Here is a 14,143-nt window from a genome sequence, read left to right as displayed (position 1 = left end):
GTTAAAAACATGAAGAGCCTGAAAAGGTGTGAAATATAGGAAGAGCTTCAAAAGGTGTCAAAAGTATGAGGAGAATGAAACGGTCTAAAAATAGGAGGAGAATGAAGTGGTGTTGAAAAACATGAAGAGCTTGAAAAGTGTGAAAAATATGAAGAGCTTCTAAAGGTGTCAAAAATATGAGGAGCATGAAAAGGTCTGAAAAATAGGAGAAGCATGAAGTGGTGTTGAAAAAAAAAAGAGCTTGAAAAGTGTGAAAAATATGAAGAGCTTCAAAAGGTGTCAAAAATATGAGGAGCATGAAACGGTCTGAAAAATAGGAGGAGCATGAAGCGGTGTTGAAAAACATGAAGAGCCTGAAAACGTGTGAAAAAATATGAAGAGCTTCAAAAGGTGTGAAAAATATGAAGAGCTTCAAAAGGTGTCAAAAATTTGAGGAGCAAGAGACCGTCTGAAAAACAGGAGGAGCATGAAGCGGTGTTGAAAAACATGAAGAGCATGAAAAGATGCCCAAAACATGAAGAGCTTCAAATGGTGTTAAAAATATGAGGAGCATAAAACGTTCTGAAGTATAGGAGGAGCATGAAGCGGTGTTGAAAAACATGAAGAGCATGAAAAGGTGCCAAAAATATGAAGAGCTTCAAAAGGTATCAAAAATGGGAGCAGCATGAAACGGTCGGAAAAATAGGAGGAGCATGAAGCGATGTTGAAAAACATGAAGAGCCTGAAAAGGTGTGAAATACTTGAAGAGCTTCAAAAGGTGTCAAAAATAGGAGGAGTCTTAAACGGTCTGAAATCTAGGAGGAGCATGAAGTGGTACTGAAAAACATGAAGAACCTGTAAAGATGTGAAAAATATGAAGAGCTTCAAAAGGTGTCAAAAATGTGAGGAGCATGAAACGGTCACAAAAATAGGAGGAGCATGAAGCAGTGTCAAAAATATGAAGAGCCTCAAAAGTTGTGAAAAATATGAAGAGCTTCAAAAAGTGTCAAAAATACGAGGATCATGAAACGGTCTGAAAAATAGGAGAAGCATGAAGTGTTGTTGAAAAACATGAAGAGCCTGAAAAGGTGTGAAATATATGAAGAGCTTCAAAAGGTGTCAAAAATATGAGGAGCATGAAACGGTGTGAAAATAGGAGGAGGATGAAACGGTCTGAAAAATAATAGGAGCATGAATCGATGTTGAAAACATGAAGAGCATGAAGAGGTGTGAAAAATATGAAGAGCTTCAAAAGGTGTCAAAAATATTAGGAGCAAGAAACGGTCTGAAAAATAGGAGGAGCATGAAGCGGTGTTGAAAAACATGAAGAGCCTGAAAATGTGTGAAAAATATGAAGGGCTTTAAAAGGTGTCAAAAATATGAGGCGCCTGTAACGGTCTGAAAAATAGGAGGAGCATGAAGCGGTGTTGAAAAACATGAAGAGCTTGAAATGGGGTGAAATATATGAAGAGCTTCAAAAGGTGTCAAAAATAGGAGGAGTATGAAACGGTCTGAAATCTAGGAGGAGCATGAAGTGTTATTGAAAAACATGAAGATCATGAAAAGGTGTGAAATATGAAGAGCTTCAAAAGGTGTCAAAAATGTGAGGAGCATGAAACGGTCTGAAAAATAGGAGGAGCATGAAGCCATGTTCAAAAACATGAAGAGCCTGAAAAGGTGTGAAAAATATGAAGAGCTTCAAAAGGTGTCAAATTATGAGGAGAATGAAACGGTGTGAAAAATAGGAGGAGCATGAAACGGGTTGAAAAATAGGAGGAGCATGAAGCGGAGTCCACAAAAATGAAGAGCCTGAAAAGGTGGAAAGTATATGAAGAGCTTCAAAAGCTGTCAAAAATTTGAGGAGCATGAAACGGTATGAAAAATAGGAGGAGTGTGAAGCGGTGTTCAAAAACATGAAGAGTTTAAAAGGTGTGAAAAATATGAAGAGCTTCAAAAGTTGTGAAAAATATGAAAAGCATAAAACGGTCTGAAAAATAGGAGGAGCATGAAACGGTCTGAAAAATAGGAGGAGCATGAAGCGGTGTTGAAAAACATGAAGAGTCTGAAAAGTTGTGAAAAATATGAAGAGCTTCAAAAGGTGTCAAAAATTTGAGGAGCATGAAAAGTTCTGAAGAATAGGAAGAGCATGATGCAGTGTTGAAAAACATGAAGAGCCTGAAAAGGTGTGAAAAATATGAAGCACTTCAAAAGATGTCAAAATTATGAGGAGCATGAAACAGTTGAAAAATAGGAGGAGCATGAAGCAGTGTTCAAAAACATGAAGAACCGGAAAAGTTGTGAAAAATATGAAGAGCTTCAAAAGGTGTGAAAATTATGAGGAGCATGAAACGGTCTGAAAAATAGGAGGAGCATGAAGGGGTGTTCAAAAACATGAAGAGCCTGAAAAGGTGTGAAAAATATGAAGAGCTTCAAAAGGTTGGAAATACATGAGGAGCATGAAACGGTCTGAAAAATAGGAGGAGCATGAATCCGTCTGAAAAATGGGAGGAGCATGAAGCGGTGTTGAAAAACATGAAGTTCCTGAAAAGCTGCGAAAATAAGACAAGCTTCAAAAGGTGTCAAAAATATGAGGAGCATGAAACGGTCTGAAAAATAGGAGGAGCATGAAACGGTCTGAAAAATGGGAGGAGCATGAAGCGGTGTTGAAAAACATGAAGTTCCTGAAAAGCTGTGAAAATAAGACAAGCTTCAAAAGGTGTGAAAAATATGAGGAGCATGAAACGGTCTGAAAAATAGGAGGTGCATGAAGCGGTGTCGAAAAACATGAAGAGCCTGAGAACGTGTGAAAAATATGAAGAGCTTCTAAAGGTGTGAAAAATATGAAGAGCTTCAAAAGGTGTCAAAAATGAGATGAGCATGAAACGGCCTGAAAAATAGGAGGAGCATGAAGTGGTGTTGAAAAACATGATGAGCCTGAAAAAGTGTGAAATATATGAAGAGCTTCAAAAGGTGTCAAAAATATGAGGAGCATGAAACGGTCTGAAAAATAGGAGGAGCATGAAGCGGTGTTGAAAAACATGAAGAGCCTGAAAAGGTGTGAAAAATATGAAGAGCTTCAAAAGTTGTCAAAAATATGATGAGCATGAACGGTCCGGAAAATAGCAGGAGCATGAAGCGGTCTTGAAAATCATGAAGAGCCTGAAAAGGTGTGAAAAATAAGAAGAGCTTCAAAATGTTTCAAAATTATGAGGAGAATGAACGGTCTGAAAAATAGGAGGAGCATGAAGCGGTGTTGAAAAACATGAAGAGCCTGAAAAGGTGTGAAATAAATGAAGAGCTTCAAAAGGTGTCAAAAATTTGAGGAGCATGAAACGGTCTGAAAAATAGGAGAAGTATGAAGTGGTGTTGAAAAACATGAAGAGCCTGAAAAGGAGTGAAAAATATGAAGAGCTTCAAAAGGTGTCAAACATATGAAGAACATGAAACGGTCTGAAAAATAGGAGGATCATGAAGCAGTGTTCAAAAACATGAAGAGCCTGAAAATGTGTGAAAAATATTCAGAGCTTCAAAATGTGTCAAATATATGAGGAGCATGAAACGGCCTGAAAAATAGGAGGAGCATGAAACGGTGATTAAAAACATGAAGAGCCTGAAAAGGTCTGAAAAATATGAAGAGCTTCAAAAGGTGTGAAATACATGAGGAACATGAAACAGGCCGAAAAATAGCTGAAGCATGAAGTGGTGTGGAAAAACATGAAGAGCCTAAAATGTTGTGAGAAATATGAAGAGCTTCAAAAGATGTGAAATACATGAGGAGCAAGAAACTCTCTGAAAAATAGGAGGAGCATGAAGCGATGTCAAAAACATGAAGAGCCTAAAAAGTTGTGAGAAATATGAAGAGCTTCAAAAGGTGTCAAAAATGAGATGAGCATGAAACGGTCTGAAAAATAGGAGGAGCAAGAAGCCGTGTTGAAAAACATGAAGAGCCTAAAGAGTTGTGAAAAATATGAAAAGCTTCAAAAGGGGTCAAAAATGAGATGAGCATGAAACGGTCCGAAAAATAGGATGATCATGTAACGGTGTTGAAAAACATGAAGAGCCAGAAAAGGTTGAAAAATATGAAAAGCTTCAAAAGGGGTCAAAAATGAGATGAGCATGAAACGGACTGAAAAATAGGAGGATCATGAAACGATATTGAAAAACATGAAGAGCCTGAAAAGGTCTGAAAAATAATAGGAGCTTCAAAAGGTGTGAAAAATATGAGGAGCATGAATCGGTCTGAAAAATAGGAGTAGCATGTAGGTGTGTTCAAAAACATGAAGAGCCTGAAAACGTGTGAAAAATATTAAGAGCTTCAAAAGGTGTCAAAAATATGAGGAGCATGAAACGGTCTGAAAAATAGGAGGAGCATGAAGCGTCGTTGAAAAACGTGAAGAGCCTGAAAACGTGTGAAAAATATTAAGAGCTTCAAAAGGTGTGAAAAATATTAGGAGCATGAATCGGTCTGAAAAATAGGAGGAGCATGAAGCGTTGTTAAAAAACGTGAAGAGGCTGAAAATGTGTGAAAAATATTAAGAGCTTCAAAAGGTGTGAAAAATATGAAGAACTTCAAAAGGTATCAAAAATCGAAGAGCAGGAAATGGTCTGAAAAATAGGAGGAGCATGAAGTGGTGTTAAAAACATGAAGAGCCTGAAAAGGTGTGAAATATAGGAAGAGCTTCAAAAGGTGTCAAAAGTATGAGGAGAATGAAACGGTCTAAAAATAGGAGGAGAATGAAGTGGTGTTGAAAAACATGAAGAGCTTGAAAAGTGTGAAAAATATGAAGAGCTTCTAAAGGTGTCAAAAATATGAGGAGCATGAAAAGGTCTGAAAAATAGGAGAAGCATGAAGTGGTGTTGAAAAAAAAAAGAGCTTGAAAAGTGTGAAAAATATGAAGAGCTTCAAAAGGTGTCAAAAATATGAGGAGCATGAAACGGTCTGAAAAATAGGAGGAGCATGAAGCGGTGTTGAAAAACATGAAGAGCCTGAAAACGTGTGAAAAAATATGAAGAGCTTCAAAAGGTGTGAAAAATATGAAGAGCTTCAAAAGGTGTCAAAAATTTGAGGAGCAAGAGACCGTCTGAAAAACAGGAGGAGCATGAAGCGGTGTTGAAAAACATGAAGAGCATGAAAAGATGCCCAAAACATGAAGAGCTTCAAATGGTGTTAAAAATATGAGGAGCATAAAACGTTCTGAAGTATAGGAGGAGCATGAAGCGGTGTTGAAAAACATGAAGAGCATGAAAAGGTGCCAAAAATATGAAGAGCTTCAAAAGGTATCAAAAATGGGAGCAGCATGAAACGGTCGGAAAAATAGGAGGAGCATGAAGCGATGTTGAAAAACATGAAGAGCCTGAAAAGGTGTGAAATACTTGAAGAGCTTCAAAAGGTGTCAAAAATAGGAGGAGTCTGAAACGGTCTGAAATCTAGGAGGAGCATGAAGTGGTACTGAAAAACATGAAGAAACTGTAAAGATGTGAAAAATATGAAGAGCTTCAAAAGGTGTCAAAAATGTGAGGAGCATGAAACGGTCAGAAAAATAGGAGGAGCATGAAGCGGTGTCAAAAATATGAAGAGCCTCAAAAGTTGTGAAAAATATGAAGAGCTTCAAAAAGTGTCAAAAATACGAGGATCATGAAACGGTCTGAAAAATAGGAGAAGCATGAAGTGTTGTTGAAAAACATGAAGAGCCTGAAAAGGTGTGAAATATATGAAGAGCTTCAAAAGGTGTCAAAAATATGAGGAGCATGAAACGGTGTGAAAATAGGAGGAGGATGAAACGGTCTGAAAAATAATAGGAGCATGAATCGATGTTGAAAACATGAAGAGCATGAAGAGGTGTGAAAAATATGAAGAGCTTCAAAAGGTGTCAAAAATATTAGGAGCAAGAAACGGTCTGAAAAATAGGAGGAGCATGAAGCGGTGTTGAAAAACATGAAGAGCCTGAAAATGTGTGAAAAATATGAAGGGCTTTAAAAGATGTCAAAAATATGAGGCGCCTGTAACGGTCTGAAAAATAGGAGGAGCATGAAGCGGTGTTGAAAAACATGAAGAGCCTGAAAATGTGTGAAAAATATGAAGAACTTCAAAAGGTGTGAAAAATATGAGGAGCATGTAACGGTCTGAATAATAGGAGGAGCATGAAGCGGTGTTCATAAACATGGAGACCCTGAAAAGTTGTGAAAAATATGAAGAACTTCAAAAGGTGTGAAAAATATGAAGAGCTTCAAAATGTGTCAAAAAGAGATGAGCATGAAACGGTCTGAAAAATAGGAGGAACATGAAGTGGCTTTGAAAAACCTGAAGAGCCTGAAAAGGTGTGAGAAATATGAAGAGTTTCAAAAGGTATCAAAAATATGAGGAGACTGAAACGGTCTGAAAAATAAGAGGAGCATGAAGCGGTGTTCAAAAACATGAAGAGTCTGAAAAGGTGTGGAATATATGAAGACCTTCAAAAGGTGTCAAAGGTATGAGGAGAATGAAACGGTCTGAAAAATACGAGGAGCATGAAACGGTGTTCAAAAACATGAAGAGCCTGAAAAGATGTGAAAAATATGAAGAGCTTCAAAAGGTGTCAAAAATATGAGGAGCATGAAACGGTCTGAAAAATAGAAGCAACATGAAGCGGTGTTGAAATAGATAAAGAGCCTGAAAACGTGTGAAAAATATGAAGAGATTCAAAAGGTGTGAAAAATATGAAGAGCTTCAAAAGGTGTGAAAAGAATGAAGAGCTTCAAAAGGTGTCAAAAATATGAGGAACATGAAATGGTCTGAAAAATTGGAGGAGCATGAAGCCGTGTTCAAAAACATGAACAGCTTGAAAATGTGTGAAAAATATGAAGAGCCTGAAAAGTTATGAAAAATACGAAGAGCTTCAAAAGGTGTCAAATATATGAGGAGCATGAAACGGTCTGAAAAATAGGAGGATCATAAAGCGGTGTTGAAAAACATGAAGAGCCTGAAAATGGTGTGAAAAATATCAAGAGCTTCAAAAGGTGTCAAAAATGAGATGTGCATGAAACGGTCTGAAAAATAGGAGGAGCATGAAACGGTGTTCAAAAACATGAAGAGCCTGAAAAGGTGTGAAAAATATGAAGAGCCTCAAAAAATGTCAAAAATATGAGGAATATGAAACGGTCTGAAAAATAGGAGGATCATAAAGCGGTGTTGAAAAACATGAAGAGCCTGAAAATGGTGTGAAAAATATGAAGAGCTTCAAAAGGAGTCAAAAATGAAATGTGCATGAAACGGTCTGAAAAATATGAGGAGCATGAAGTGGTTGTGAAAAACATGAAAAGCCTGAAAATGTGTGCAAAATACGAAGAGCTTCAAAAGGTGTGAAATACATGAGGAGCATGAAATGGTCTGAGAAATAGGAGGAGCATGAAGCGGTGTTCAAAAACATGTAGAGACTGAAAAGGTGTGAAAAATATGAAGAGCTTCAAAAGGAGTGAAAAATAGGAGGAGCATGAAACGGTCTGAAAAATAGGAGGAACATGAACCGGTGTTCAAATACATGAAAAGCCTGAAAAGGGGTGAAAAATATGAAGAGCTTCAAAAATATGAAAAATATGAAGAGCTTCAAAAGGTGTGAAAAATATGAAGAGCTTCAAAAGGTGTCAAAAATATGAGAAACATGAAACGGTCTGAAAAATTGGAGGAGCATGAAGCGGTGTTCAAAAACATGAAGAGCCTGAAAAGGTATGAAAAATATGAAGAGCTTCAAAAGGTGTCAAAAATATGAGGAGCATGAAACGGTCTGAAAAATAGGAGGAGCATGAAGCGGTGTTGAAAAAAATGAAGAGCCTGAAAATGTGTGAAATATATGAAGAGCTTCAAAAGGTGTGAAATACATGAGGAGCATGAAACGGACTGAAAAATAGGAGGAGCATGAAGCGGTGTGGCAAAACATGAAGAGCCTGAAAAGGTGTGAAAGATATGAAGAGTTTCTAAAGGTGTCAAAAATATGAGGAGCATGAAAACGTCTGAAAAATAGGAGGAGCATGAAGTTGTGTTGAAAAACATTAAGAGCCTGAAAGGGTGTGAAAAATATGAAGAGCTTCAAAAGGTGTCAAAAATATGAGGAGCATGAAACGGTCTGAAAAATAGGCGGAGCATGAAGCGGTGTTCAAAAACATGAAGAGCGTGAAAAGGTGTGAAAAATATGAAAAGCTTCAAAAGGTTTCAAACATAAGAGGAGCATGAAACGGTCTGAAAAATAGGAGGAGCATGAAACGGTGTTCAAAAACATGAAGAGCCTGAAAATGGTGTGAAAAATATCAAAGGCTTCAAAAAGTGTCAAAAATGAGATGTGCATGAAACGGTCAGAAAAATAGGAGGAGCATGAAACGGTGTTCAAAAACATGAAGAGCCTGAAAAGGTGTGAAAAATATGAAGTACTTCAAAAGGTGTCAAATATATGAGGAGCATGTAACGGTCTGAAAAATAGGAGGATCATAAAGCGGTGTTGAAAAACATGAAGAGCCTGAAAATGGTGTGAAAAATATCAAAGGCTTCAAAAAGTGTCAAAAATGAGATGTGCATGAAACGGTCAGAAAAATAGGAGGAGCATGAAACGGTGTTCAAAAACATGAAGAGCCTGAAAAGGTGTGAAAAATATGAAGAGCCTCAAAAAATGTCAAAAATATGAGGAATATGAAACGGTCTGAAAAATAGGAGGATCATAAAGCGGTGTTGAAAAACATGAAGAGCCTGAAAATGGTGTGAAAAATATGAAGAGCTTCAAAAGGAGTCAAAAATGAAATGTGCATGAAACGGTCTGAAAAATATGAGGAGCATGAAGTGGTTGTGAAAAACATGAAAAGCCTGAAAATGTGTGCAAAATATTAAGAGATTCAAAAGGTGTGAAATACATGAGGAGCATGAAATGGTCTGAGAAATAGGAGGAGCATGAAGCGGTGTTGAAAAACATGTAGAGACTGAAAAGTTGTGAAAAATGTGAAGAGCTTCAAAAGGAGTGAAAAATAGGAGGAGCACGAAACGGTCTGAAAAATAGGAGGAGCATGAACCGGTGTTCAAACACATGAAAAGCCTGAAATGGTGTGAAAAATATGAAGAGCTTCAAATATATGAAAAATATGAAGAGCTTCAAAAGGTGTGAAAAATATGAAGAGCTTCAAAAGGTGTCAAAAATATGAGAAACATGAAACGGTCTGAAAAATTGGAGGAGCATGAAGCGGTGTTCAAAAACATGAAGAGCCTGAAAAGGTGTGAAAAATATGAAGAGCTTCAAAAGGTGTCAAAAATATGAGGAGCATGAAATGGTCTAAAAAATCGGAGGAGCATGAAATGGTGTTCAACACATGAAGAGACAGAAAAGGTGTGAAAAACATGAAGAGCTTCAAATGGTGTGAAATACATGAGGAGCATGAAACGGTCTGAAAAATAGGAGGAGCAAGAAGGTGTGCTCAAAAACATGAAGAGCCTGAAAAAGTGTGAAAAATATGAAGAGCTTCAAAAATATGAAAAATATGAAGAGCTTCAAAAGGTGTGAAAAATATGAGGAGCATGAAACGGTCTGAAAAATATGAGGAGCATGAAGCGCTGTTCAAAAACATGAAGAGCCTAAAAGGTGTGAAAAATATGAAGAGCTTCAAAAGGTGTCAAAAATATGAGGAGCATGAAATGGCCTCAAAAATAGGAGGAGCATGAATCGGTGATGAAAAACATGGAGAGCCTGAAAAGGTGTGAAAAATATGAAGAGCTTCAAAAGGTTTCAAAATGTGTGGAGCATGAAACGGTCTGAAAAATAGGAGGAGCATGAAGCGGTGTTGAAAAACATGAAGAGCCTGAAAAGGTGTGAAAAATATGAAGAGCTTGAAAAGGTGTGAAAAATATGAAGAACTTCAAAAGGTGTGAAACATATGAAGAGCTTCAAAACGTGTGAAATACATGAGGAGCATGAAACTCTCTGAAAAATAGAAGGAGCATGAAGTGGTGTTCAAAAACATGAAGAGCCTGAAAAGGTGTGAAAAATATGAAAAGCTTCAAAAGGTGTCAAAAATATGAGGAGCATGAAACGGACTGAAAAACAGGAGAAGCATGAAGTGGTGTTGAAAAACATGAAGATCCTGAAAAGGTGTGAAAAATATGAAGAGCTTCAAAAGTGTGAAATACATGACGAGCATGAAATGGCCTGAAAAATACGAGGAACATGAAACGGTGTTCAAAAACATGAAGAGCCTGAAAAGGTGTGAACAATAAGAAGAGCTTCAAAAGGTGTCAAAAATATGAAGAGCTTCAAAAAGGATGAAAAATATGAGGAGCATGAAACTGTCAGAAAAATAGGAGGATCATGAAGCGGTGTTGAAAAACATGAAGAGCCTGAAAAGGTGAGAAAAATACGAAGAGCTTCTAAAGGTGTGAAAAATATGAGGAGCATGAAACGGTCTCAAAATAGGAGGAGCATGAAACGGTCTGAAAAATAGGAGGAGCATGAAGCGGTGATGAAAAAATAGAAGAGCATGAAATGGTTTGAAGAATATAAGGAGCTTCAAAAGGTATCAAAAATAGTAGTAGCATGAAACGGTGTTGAAAAACTTGAAGAGCCTGAAAATGTGTAAAATATGAACAGGTTAAAAGGTGTCAAAATATGAGGAGCATGAAACGGTCTGAAAAATAAGAGGAGCATGAAGCGGTGATGAAAAAAAAGAAGAGCATGAAATGGTTTGAAGAATATGAGGAGCTTCAAAAGGTATCAAAAATAGGAGTAGCATGAAGCCGTGTTGAAAAACATGAAGAGCCTGAAAAGGTGTGAAAAATATGAAGAGCTTCAAAAGGTATCAAAAATAGGAGTAGCATGAAGAGGTGTTCAAAAATATGAAGAGCCTGAAAAGGTGTGAAAAATATGAAGAGCATGAAACGGTCTGAAAAATAGGTGGAGCATGAAGCGGTGTTCAGAAGCATGAAGAGCCTGAAAACTGTGAAAAATATGAAGAGCTTCAAAAAGTGTGAAAAATATGAAGAGTTTCAAAAGGTGTGAAAAATATGAGGAGCATGAAACGGTCTGAAAAATAGGAGGAGCATGAAACAGTGTGTAAAAAATGAAGAGCATGAATAGGTGTGAAAATTATGAAGAGCTTTAAAAGGTTTGAAAAATATGACGAGCATGAAATTGTCTGAAAAATTGGAGGAGCATGAAGCGGTGTTGAAATACATGAAGAGCCTGTAAAGGTTTGAAAAATATGAAGAGCTTCAAAAGGTGTGAAAAATATGAAGAGCTTCAAAATTTGTCAAAAATAAGAGGAGAAAGACACGGTCTGAAAAATAGGAGGAGCATGAAGCGGTGTTGAAATACATGAAGAGCCTGTAAAGGTTTGAAAAATATGAAGAGCTTCAAAAGGTGTGAAAAATATGAAGAGCTTCAAAATGTGTCAAAAATAGGAGGAGCATGACACGGTCTGAAAAATAGGAGGAGCATGAAGCGGTGTTGAAAAACATGAAGAGCCTGAAAAGGTGTAAAAAACATGAAGAGCCTAAAAAGGTGTCAAAAATATGAGGAATATGAAACGGTCTGAAAAATAGGAGGATCATGAAGAGGTGTTGAAAAACATGAAGTTCCTGAAAAGGTGTGAAATATATGAAGAGCTTCAAAAGTTGTGAAATATATGAGGAGCATGAAACGGTCTGAAAAATAGGAGGAGCATGAAACGGTGTTCAAAAACATGAAGAGCTTCAAAAGGTGTGAAAAATATGAACAGCTTCAAAAGGTGTCAAAAATGAGATGAGTAAAAAACGGTCTGAAAAATGGGAGGAGCATGAAGTTGTGTTGAAAATAATGAAGAGCCTGAAAAGGTGTGAAAAATATGAGGAGCATGATACGGTCTGAAAAATAGGAGGAGCATGAAGTGGTAGTGAAAAAACATGAAGAGCCTGAAAACGTGTGCAAAATATGACGAGCTTCAAAAGGTGTGAAATACATGAGAAGCTTGAAACGGTCTGAAAAATAGGAGGAGCATGAAGCGATGTTGAAAAACATGAAGAGCCTTAAAATGTGTGAAAAATATGAAGAGCTTCAAAAAGTGTGAAAAATATGAGGATCATGAAACGGTCTGAAAAATAGGAGGAGCATGAAGCGGTGTTGAAAAACATGAAGAGCCTGAAAAGGTGTGACAAATATGAAGAGCTTCAAAAGGTGTGAAATACATGAGGAGCATGAAACGATCTGAAAAACAGGAGGAGCATGAAGCGGTGTTCAAAAACATGCAGAGTCTGAAAAGGTGTGAAAAATATGAAGAGCTTCAAAAGGTTTGAAAAATATGAAGAGCTTCAAAAGGTGTCAAAAATGAGATGAGCATGAAACGGTCTGAAAAATAGGAGGAGCATGAAGCGGTGTTCAAAAACATGAAGAGCCTGAAAAGGTGTGAGAAATATGAAGAGCTTCAAAAGATGTCAAAAATATGAGGAGCATGAAACGGTCTGAAAAATAGGAGGAGCATGAAATGGTGTTCAAACACATGAAGAGCCTGAAAAGGTGTGAAAAATATGAAGAGCTTCAAAAGGTGTGAAATACATGAGGAGCATTAAACGGTTTAAAAATTAGGAGGAGCATGAAGCGGTGTTCAAAAACATGAAGAGCCTGAAAAGGTGTTAAAAATATGAAGAGCTTCAAAAGGTGTGAAAAATATGAGGAGCATGAAACGGTCTGAAAAATAGGAGGAGCATGAAGCGGTGTTGAAAAACATGAGGAGCCTGAAAAGTTGTGAATAATATGAAGAGCTTCAAAAGGTGTGAAATACATGAGGAGCATGAAACGGTCTGAAAATAGGAGGAGCATGAAGCGGTGTTCAAAAACATGCTGAGACTGAAATCTTGTGAAAAATATGAAGAGCTTCAAAAGGTGTGAAAAATATGAAGAGCTTCAGAAGATGTCAAAAATGAGATGAGCATGAAACGGTCTGAAAAATAGGAGGAGCATGATGTAGTGTTGAAAAAAATGAAGAGCCTGAACAGGTGTGAAATATATGAAGAGCTTCAAAAGGTGTGAAAAATATGAGAAGCATGAAACGGTCTGAAAAATATGAGGAGCATGAACCGGTGTCGAAAAACCTGAAGAGCCTGAAAAGGTGTGAAAAATATGAAGAGCTCCAAAAGGTGTGAAAAATATGAGGAGCATGATACGGTCTGAAAAATAGGAGGAGCATGAACCGGTGTTCAAAAACATGAAGAGCCTGAAAAGGTGTGAAAAATATGAACAGCTTCAAAAGGTGTGAAAAATATGAGGAGCATGAAACGGTCTGAAAAATAGGAGGAGCATGAAGCGGTGTTGAAAAACATGAGGAGCCTGAAAAGGTGTGACAAATATGAAGAGCTTCAAAAGGTGGGAAATACATGAGGAGCATGAAACGGTCTCAAAAATAGGAGGAGCATGAAGCGGTGTTCAAAAACATGCAGAGTCTGAAAAGGGGTGAAAAATATGAAGAGCTTCAAAAGGTTTGATAAATATGAAGAGCTTCAAAAGGTGTGAAAAATATGAAAAGCTTCAAAAGGTGTCAAAAATATGAGGACCATGAAACGGTCTGCAAAATAGGAGGAGCATGAAGTGGTGTTGAAAAACATGAAGAGCCTGAAAACGTGTGAAAAAAATGAAGAGCTTCAAAAGGTGTGAAAAATATGAAGAGCTTCAAAAGGTGTCAAAAATGAGATGAGTGTAAAACGGTCTGAAATGTGGGAGGAGCATGAAGTGGTGTTGAAAATAATGAAGAGCCTGAAAAGGTGTGAAATATATGAAGAGCTTCAAAAGGTGTGAAAAAAAAGAGGAGCATGATACGGTCTGAAAAATAGGAGGAGCATGAATTGGTTGTGAAAAAACATGAAGAGCCTGAAAACGCGTGCAAAATATGAAGAGCTTCAAAAGGTGTGAAATACATGAGGAGCATGAAACGGTCTGAAAAATAGGAGGAGCAAGAAACGGTGTTGAAAAACATGAAGAGACTGACGAGGTGTCAGAAATATGAAGAGCTTCAAAAGGTGTCAAAAATATGAGGAGCATGAAACGGTCTGAAAAATAGGAGGAGCAACAAGGGGTGTTGAAATACATGAAGAGCCTGAAAATGTGTAAAAAATATAAAGAGCTTCAAAAGATGTGAAAAATACGAAGAGCTTCAAAAGGTGTCAAAAATATGAGGAGCATGAAACTGTCTG

Source organism: Dama dama, chromosome 26 (genome assembly GCF_033118175.1).
Source record: "Dama dama isolate Ldn47 chromosome 26, ASM3311817v1, whole genome shotgun sequence".
Lineage (NCBI taxonomy): Eukaryota > Metazoa > Chordata > Mammalia > Artiodactyla > Cervidae > Dama > Dama dama.
This window is presented reverse-complemented; position numbering follows the sequence as displayed.